The following is a 9,281-nucleotide window of genomic DNA, read 5'->3' as shown; positions in this document are numbered from 1 at the left end:
ACTACAAATATGAAGACACAAAAGAAATCTTTTTGTATCAACTAACAACCAAAACCAGAAAAAGATTTAAAATACCAATATTGCTAAAAACAATAAGAAACCATAGAAGTACAGACAAGTTGTAGAGTTCATTATTTTCACAGCTTCTCAAATGTGATAATTTGTGGATTTTCTGTCCTAAATTATAACTATAATATAATAAAAAGTATAAGGATTTGTGAGGTTGTACCTCTACTTGGCAACAGCAGTTATTTCAACTTTAATTTTGAGCAATTTGAAAATAATTACATTCATATAATCAGCAGTTAAGACAACAGCAGCAGTTAGCCTTGCCTCAATTAAATAGGACAGTGAGATGATGATGTTTTCTCATGAATGCATTACAAAAAAGAAATCAGATTATACAACAGCTGCATAATGCATACTTAAAGTAATTTATGCTGTGGCATTGGTACATTTGGACACTTTTTTTTTACACATCTGTTGCAGTTGTGCTGGGGAGCATGCAGTAGGGCTCTGATGGACAGACAAAGCCAAGGTAAAAAACGCCTCCAACGTTCTATCTTACAATCCAGAGTGTACTCTTACTGGCTGGTTGGCATGCAGGCAAACACACGTGTGCTAGGCAATGGAAACAAAACAAGAATCGGCAACAAAAGTGAGTGACAGGACATGTCATGTTTTGCTTTTCAGTCTTGTCACATTTCTTCAACACATTCTGCATTGAGTTTCACCTGAAGGATAAAGCTGTTGCTCCACAATATGTCTGTCATACATTTTTCATCAATAAGTCCCAAGAAAAGACCAAAACTGACAAAATGTTTCTTCATCTATCAATTCTTTCCCACATCCTCACAATGTAATGTCTCTGCCAACCCACTTGTTCCTGCTGAAAAAATATATTTGAGCATTTTTCTTTAAGAAAACCAACAAAAACAACACAATGATTGCACTGTGACTAATGTACATTTGTTCATCTCATGAGTATTCATGTCAGGCATGTGAGTGTTTAAGTTAGATGGACTCAATAAAGTGCTATAAGTCACATTATGACAAACTTTGGCACATTTATGTGTTTTTAGAAGTCTTTTTTAAACTTTGTTGCTAATAAAAGTATCAAGAGACTCATATTTAAAATGACAGCCATTATTTTTCAGTTTAAAAAAATGCACAGCTTCTTTAAACAGTCTCCCTCCTCTTAACACCTTCTAATTTCCCACTAAGCGGCACATCTCTTTAAACATCAAACTAAGAACCAGATCCAGGGTTTGATTTGAAAATCTTCCATGTGAAAAAAATCCTTGGAAACATCAGGACTGCAAAGCGAGAAGTCGCTGTAAAAACTTAGCAATATTCCTTAAATCTGTCACACGCAGATGAGGATTTGTTAGTAAAGGTGGATTATGAACAATCATTTGAATATTTAAAGAGAAGGGGAAAAAAATTCAGTCTTAAGTAACTTGTTTTTTCCCCCCTCTTTTTTCCCTCTCTGGTTCACAGGAGAACTAAAGTGTGCATCCTTTCAGAAATAGGATCTAATTATAATAATTATGCTGTTCCAGGCAATTTGCTTCTTTCACCACATACAATTTTAAATGTTGCATCCATGTATAGAAGTAGCTTAGATGAAAGATGCTTTGCAGAATGAGAAAAAAAGACTTTTAAGAAATCTGAAAGAGATCCTACAGGTTGTAGGCTGTAACTGCTGAGGTTAGAGGGGAGATGTTTCCCAGGTTGCTCTAATAATATTGTGGAATCATCCTCTCTGTAAGAACAAGCAAGTGTGTGTTTATGTGCGGAGAGGTGTACGGCAGGGTGATGGGGACTAGGTGGGTAGGGAGGAGGGCAGCATCAGCATCAGCGCCCATGACGTCACCAGAGTTTAAAGTGGGCCGCGCTTCACCCCGTGGAGGGGAGAGAGGAGAGGGAGGAAGCGGCGGCGGTTCCTTGCACCTGTCTCGTGCGCGTCGCCGAGTGTGAAAAAGCCCTGCGCTGACACAACTCCACAAAGTACCTGCTCTCACCGATCCTGCCCGAATGTTCACTTTCTGCTTTAACTAAATATGGAAGAGCTCGTTGCACGGTGGACCCTGTCAATTCTTTCGCCTTGAGGTCGATAACTTTCCAATTCAGCTTTCCGCGAACGGTGAGTCAAATGCTTCCTCCCCCCGACAAATCGGGCTCGATTTGTAAATGATGCTGCAGCAGCCGTGTCATCGGCACGCGCAGCATGTGTGGCGATAAATATGTTTCCAGATGTTTGTTAAAGCAGATTTTTTTTTTTTTAAGAGAGAGAGAGAGAGAGAGAGAAATACATTATTGTGTATTTTTGTTTTAACTGCTGGAGTGGCTCCGCAGTAACTTGCAGTCTGAGCGCGCTGCTGTTGGTTGCTGTGACAAATTGTGCTTTCCATTTAATTAGGCTATTGGCGAGTATATCCCACGGAAATGTGCGCGCTGTGCCAAAGAAAAGGGCTGTATCATCCCGGAGAGTTTTCTAATCTGCTGCAGTCGCGAAGCCGAGTGTTTTTCTTTTATCCCATATATATTTTTGTATGCCAATGTACTCTGCCTTTTCAAACTAGTCTATTACTTTTGAAGATTGTCATTTTTAAAAGCTGTAAAGCTTTGAATGCTAATGATTTAGATTTTCTTTCCTTTTATTTGAACTGCTGCAGTTTATGCATTGTTGTGATGCTTTTTTGCCTTGCCTGGAGTTAGTTTGGTTGGTTGTGTGCTGAATGTGATCTTTCATTCCCTGGTTCCTTATAAATATTACACATTTAATATGAACACTAGTGTAAGTGGCCCCTGTGTAACTGCGATGTCACGACGTCGTTTTTTAAGCTTAAGAGACATTCATAGAACCAGGATTTGAGATAATGGTCTGTCCTTCAAACTCAAGGATTAAGACTGATGAACATTTTGGATGCACAGAATAGAAATGACATGCGGCATGTTATGTCATTTTTTAACCACTAGATGACAACAAAGTGCAACGTAAAGCATCTGATTAAACTTGCATTAGCCTGTTAGTCAATGAGCAGATCTGCACCATGGTTTAATCATGAAATAATTACTGCTGCTGATTTCCTTTGTGGGAGAATAAACAAAACCAAGAAACCCGTCTCTAAAACATACAGTTTTGATGATATCACTATCAGTTACACAACGCACAGACACACACACAAAGAAATACGCACACTGTAGCTACTGTTGCTTTGCCCTGCTGGCGCTGCATACATTGTTCCACATACTCAGCATGGGTTCTCTGCATTATAGCAATTTGTCATAAAGTCATTTATCAGGGATGCACCGTGACACTACAGCAGTGAAGGTTTAGTTTTTGAGTGAGACTTGGACACTTGGTGTGTGCTGTTGTGTTTCCAGAAACTCTGGCTTGTTCATTGTAACCCCTTTCAAGACTCCACTTGATATTCACAGCTTCATTTCTGAGTATTCAAGGGCTACACAATTAGTTAAATCACACCGCAATTTTAATGTTCTGTGTTCATTTCGTTTTTTTGTTCTCCAGTTAACTGGAGCACATCAATAATTCACAGTGTCCTAACTCATGTTTAACAAATACTGCCTTTATATTTAGATCATCTGTTCCTTTGTCAAATCAGCTGTTATTCTGGACCACCATGACCTGTCAAAATATTAGAAAGCGTGGGCAAATATTGCTCCCATTTTCCTTTCTTTATGCCCACAGTTCAGCTTTAGGCTGTCAAACAAGTTGACAAAATCACCATATTCCTTTTTCATACCTGCCTATTGTCCCGTGAAAATGGAGTATCTTCAAATGTCAGGCCTTTCACAAATATAAAAAATGACCTTGTGTTCGGCTTTGTGTCAATAAATCATGTAAACACTGAATGGATAATAGCTTTTTAAGTGTTTATTTAGTTAAAGAATCCTTCACTTTGTCTGACAGGTTAGGGAATCATTTCATCTAACAATCACATTTACATTTTTCTTGCTAATATTACTGTGAATAACAATACCTAACTGTAATAATTTTTTTTAGTCTTTTGTAGATAATTAGTAAAAGAAAAACAGTCATTGTCTTTTAGTAGTTCACTCAATCTGTCAGGGCATAGCAAGTGCTTGGAAAATGGGAGAAAAGGGGTATATATATATATATATATATATATATATATATATATATATATATATATATATATATATATATATATAAACATTGATATCCAGAGTTAGGGCTGGTTAAAGCTGTGATTTTAAGCAACACTTTCCTCTAATGAGGGGTCATGGAGCCAGAAACCAAAGTAATACTCTGTTCAGCTTCAGTGGTTTCAGCTCTCAGTGGAGCCAAGGACGACATTTGCCGCTCAGACACCGTAAATTCTGATGTTGTTTACTGAACAGATGCATATTTGTCTTATTTTGGGGGCTCACTTAAAGGATCACTGTGTCCGGGGCACCTAAGTGCCTCGTGCATTCGGTGGAGGTCATTTTTTTGCAGGCATTTTACAGTCTAGTAAACCCTTTCAACTGGAAATCCCGATGTTTGGCTCAATCAATATGTTTAATTAGGGCTGATTAATGAAAGCAGATAGCTGTGGAAGGCTGACCAATTTCTCTCATCTCAAGAAAAAAGAAAAAATTCATTCCATGGTGGTAATGTGATTTTTATGTAGCAACTCACAGTATTCATTAAACCGAAATTGTAGGGATTAAGTATACATGTATAGTTTACATTTCCGTTTCTATAGATGACCTAACAATTTTTTTCAGTAACTACATTTAAGATTTGACCAGCTGGGGGTTGAAACTCACACAGGCTCAATATAATCTCTTAAACACATGTGAATTAAGGGATTTGAAAACACTGCTTCATGCATATGTTTAGAAATAGTTTTCCCCGCAGGCGTAGACATAGACTGTTGGCAGTGTGAAATCTCTCCATTAGTGTATTGGGATTTGCAGAACTACAACTGCTGTGTACTGTTTGGGGGTTGGGTCTGGTTCAAAAGGGCAAATCCTAAAAAGTCGTCTCAGTCTTATAAATCTGACACTGATTTTGAAAACTGCATGTGGACACCTCAGCATAGTGCTGTGTTTCAGGGCTTAGTTTCTTTTCGAATTTGCTGTAATGAACACTGTTTTCTGTCAGTCCCTCAGAAGTAACAGCTAGTATGACCTTTATTCTGCAAATTAAGCCGTTTTTGCTTTGCAATGACTGATAGATCTTATTATTTCAGCAAAAGTGCATTGAGCATTGAGCAAATACCCTGGAGCCATAGCAACTGCATTAACAAAAGTTAATGAAATATATGGAGGCAGGACCTAGACTTTGCTTTACTTTTGAAAGCTGTGGCATTTACATTTTGCGTTGAGTAGAGGGAGTGAAAACGGTTTATCCCTCAGCGTACACCCACAACCTACCTCGTCTGTAGACATAAATTTGCAGTAGCCAATATTGTAGCGTTACCAGTAAAAATAGACACGTTTGTTACAGGTGATTTTATTTATTTATTTTTTTTTTGTTCAAGAGCATTTGGCTTTTCTTGTAAGTGGGGATTATAAGGAAAAGTCACAGTTGTGCATGTTGTGCATCACAAAAAAGTTACATAAGTGCAAAGTGATGCAAAATTTTAAAGGCCAATAAAACGTCGTCGCTAGCTGGCATTAAAAAACAAAAAGACATCTGCAATTTAGATTGAGCTACAATTCCACATTAGGTTTCCCAAGGGTCTGGTCATGTCTGCATCTGATTATCCTTGCATACATTTAATTAATAATTCGACAATGCATGGCATTGATGCCGGTCAGCCAGCATTCTGCAGGGGAATAGATTGGCTCTGCTTGATATCCAGCCTCAGCCTCTTAGCGAGGAACAAGGAAACGATGAGCTCAGGCAGATTTCAGATACACGAGCTCGTGCGGAGCTGCGTTAATCCTCCCTCCCTCAGGTGCAGTCTTGGGGAGGAACGCCGTGGACTACAGCTCACCACAGATAGTTGGCCAAGCTCTGATTAATGCACTCATCAGTTCTTTTCTTGTTGGTTTTAATGACAAGTATGTCCCTTGCGGGAATTTGGTGACTTTTTACAAATACTGCTGATGCATCTGCTTGGATCTGCCGCTTTTCCCTTCCCCGTATTGTGTAGAGAGCCCTGGTAGAACGCCCAAGTTTTTTGACATGACTAGGCTGTCAGTTACAGTGCAAGAGACCACATGACATATTTTCTACCAAGAGATACAGGATACATGAGCTGAGGAAATGAACAGTGATAATATCTCAGCATGTTGGGATGTGTTGTGCTTTGCTGATAAGGCTATTATTCATTATTATGCCTTAGACAGCAGAAATCCACTCTCCATCTCAGGCATATGCTTTTCACACATAGTTTACTTACTGCTTACTAATTACTTTGGAGTTAAAAATGATTTAATCGCTTATGTGGACTGTAAAGAAGCCACAGATATTCACTAAGATAATCTTTCCTTTTGAGAGCTCAGGCTGTTGAGCAGAAGTAGAAAAGTGAATTATTGGCTTGTCAGAAACATGATGAAATTTAATATTTAATTTGACAGCATCAAAAAGGTACCAATAGGCACTAAGAATGTTTTAAAATGAGTTAGAATAGATGTGATAGATTTCACAGAAGTCCCCAGAAATCTTAAGGAGAAGATGATTCATAACTGTGGTCAAAGACTAAGGCAGTTTGTAGCGCCTGCTAAACAGAAAATCCTAACAACAGCCATTCATCTTAAAAAGGGCTTTAAAAACTTAAATGTTCCCCAGCATATTTAATGTTGTTATTTTTGCATTGTTTCCTCAACCAAACAAATCGGGTCTGAGTCACAAATTTGACAAACAACCACAATTTATCACTCACATCAAAGAATTGTAGTGTTGTGTCTCAGTAGGCAAAGTGAAATGGAAATTATTATTCACGTTTTATATTGTGCAGTAATTCAGCAACATGATCAATGGCTTATGATCATCATCCTGACAAATGCAGACAGAGTTGTGGTCATGCCACATTTAGCTGCCCTTATGTGATTGATGATTAAAGCAGATAAATGATTCACTGTGCTCAACTGTCCATTAGTAGTATGATGCCTATTAGAGGGTGATATTTTGCCTCTGGCACCTTTCACACAGGGACCTCGTCACACTATTTTTTTTTCTCTGTCTGTTGACAGGGATGTGCGTCAGAGTGTATGTTTCTGAATAAGTAAATATAAGCTTATTTTTTTATTTAAAAATCAAAAAATATGTAAATGTATGACACCTGACATACAACATATTGCTGTCACATCACTGCCACATGCTGTGCACCGTCGTAGCAAATGTTTTAGCTGCATCTCCTCTCGGCTTGTCTGATCAGTTCCAGTGAGAATACTTTGGAGCCTTTCCAATGTCTAGTGATGGATCTTTGTGTTATCAGTGAGACGCTTTGAGCCCTGTAACATAAAGCCCCAGCGCTTATTCAGCACCGCGTACCTTGCCTGTGATCAATGGCCAGCAGTCAGGACACTGAATGGAGCACAGATTGAACCACATCTGGGATTTGGATGCTGAATAACAGCCCACTCAACAGGGGTGACTCATGAATAATGCACCAGCCAGCTGAGTGTCCCATCTCCTTTGGCCCCTTACTGGTGATGCTTTTGCACTCAGACCTGTCCAGGGAGCAGAAGGTCAGTGCACAAACACTTGGCACCCCTAGCACCAGCATCAGGCATCCCTGCCCACCGCAACCATGTTATAATGGAAAGCATAATGGAATAGAGGCTGAAAGAAGCACGTAAGGGAGATGTAGCTTCCATTTACAACAATGATCATTTTTTATTAGGTTTTTATAGATTTTAGGAGCATTTTTATATACAACACAAAGCGGTCTGGGTTGAGATGGCACGGAAAACTGCAATTTAACAACCTTATGTTGTTTTTATTTCACTCAGGTCATGGAGACATGCTATTTTCCTTGACAGATGTCATAAATTAAAAATGAACAGGTTTGCAGTTCATAAAACAGTAAGTATATGTTGCTATATTGTTTTGCAACCTGTGCACTATTTCTACATTTCACTGCACTATGATATTTACAGACTTTAGTGACAGACCGATTAATTGGTTGGCCTATGAATGCGGACACATCTGCATTGCAGGCAGAAAAGCTCATGTTGGTTGACCACAGCTGTAATATACGACACAATTATATTGTCGAGTTCTACACCGCAGGATGAGCTTTAACAGTGCGAGCATCTCATGAATCAGATGATTTATACTGAATACATTTTAGTGCATTGCTTTCTCAGCCTAGTGGTTATATTCTGTTTCCCAGTTATTATTCAAACAAATTTCTAATGACTTTCATTGGCTTTGTGTATGCATTGGATTTTATGGATTTGTTGCATTTTGGCTTTATTTAACATATGATTAAAACAGGCGTCCTCATGTGTTCATTATGCAGGCTGAACACAGCCACACAAACGCCTCTCTTTTGTTCATTTTTTTTAATGTATTCAGTCTAAGTAGGCACATTTTGCTCAAGTGGTTTCAAGGACATTTAAAAGGTCATGACGGCAAAAATTGGGCGTACATCGTGCAAATCGAGTTGATGGAGCTCTCATTTCACCAAATGGAGATCACCTGGTTTGGATCCTTTGTGCACCGGTAGCGCATTTTCAGATTTAATAATCATGATGGTAAGTCATTCTTCATTCAGTCATTGACTAGTGATCCAGAAGGTCAACGTGCTGCACTATCGGAGAGAGCACACCACTGAGAGGGAAGTAGGAGGTGTAGCTTTTAACAGAAAGAGTTGATGTTTTATTCTGATTTTTTATTTTTTGGAAAAGAAGCATTAGTTAGAGTAGGCTAACTAATGCTTCTAAGTAAGCTGGTGATTCACTCAAGTCACTCAAGTACACACATGTAAGTCAGTTTTCAGGTACATTATTCTGACAGCAACTTTAATAATTCTGCCATTTTTTTTGATGAGCTACCATTTAGAAACTAGTGCTCGATTATCAAAATTTCAAATACCTAAATTATTAGCACATCCACTTAGGGGAGATTCCCCCTCGAAATTCATCACTTCATTTCAGTGGCTGTTCATAGCTGTTTCTCATTTCACAGCAAATCAAAGATAATAGAATTGCAAAAAAAGAAATAAAACACATTTATGCATTATTACTTATTTTTTAAGATGCTTTTACTCAAAATGTCAGGTATTGGTAAAGCGTAAGTAAATTACAGGATTATTTCAGTTACGAAACAGAAAAAAGCAACCGATTTACCC

At 38.4% G+C, this 9,281-nt stretch overlaps 1 protein-coding gene across 1 annotated transcript in view; it reads left to right on the top strand.

Annotated features, from left to right (window-relative positions):
• The first annotated feature begins 1,944 nt into the window (after positions 1-1,944).
• Positions 1,945-9,281, top strand: part of megf11 (multiple EGF-like-domains 11) — an 83,630-nt gene continuing 76,293 nt past the window's right edge. Inside the window, exon 1 of the mRNA XM_085412292.1 lies at positions 1,945-2,146. The gene's annotated coding sequence lies outside the window, so the exon portion shown is untranslated. The remainder of the gene's footprint in view (positions 2,147-9,281) is intronic.

The sequence above is a fragment of the Rhamphochromis longiceps genome, linkage group LG7, assembly GCF_057381845.1.
Source record: "Rhamphochromis longiceps isolate RC_006_pf linkage group LG7, R_longiceps_female_GT1.1, whole genome shotgun sequence".
In the NCBI taxonomy this organism is placed as follows: domain Eukaryota; kingdom Metazoa; phylum Chordata; class Actinopteri; order Cichliformes; family Cichlidae; genus Rhamphochromis; species Rhamphochromis longiceps.
The sequence above is the reverse complement of the archived record's forward strand: the minus strand, read 5'-3'. Positions and strand labels throughout refer to the sequence as shown.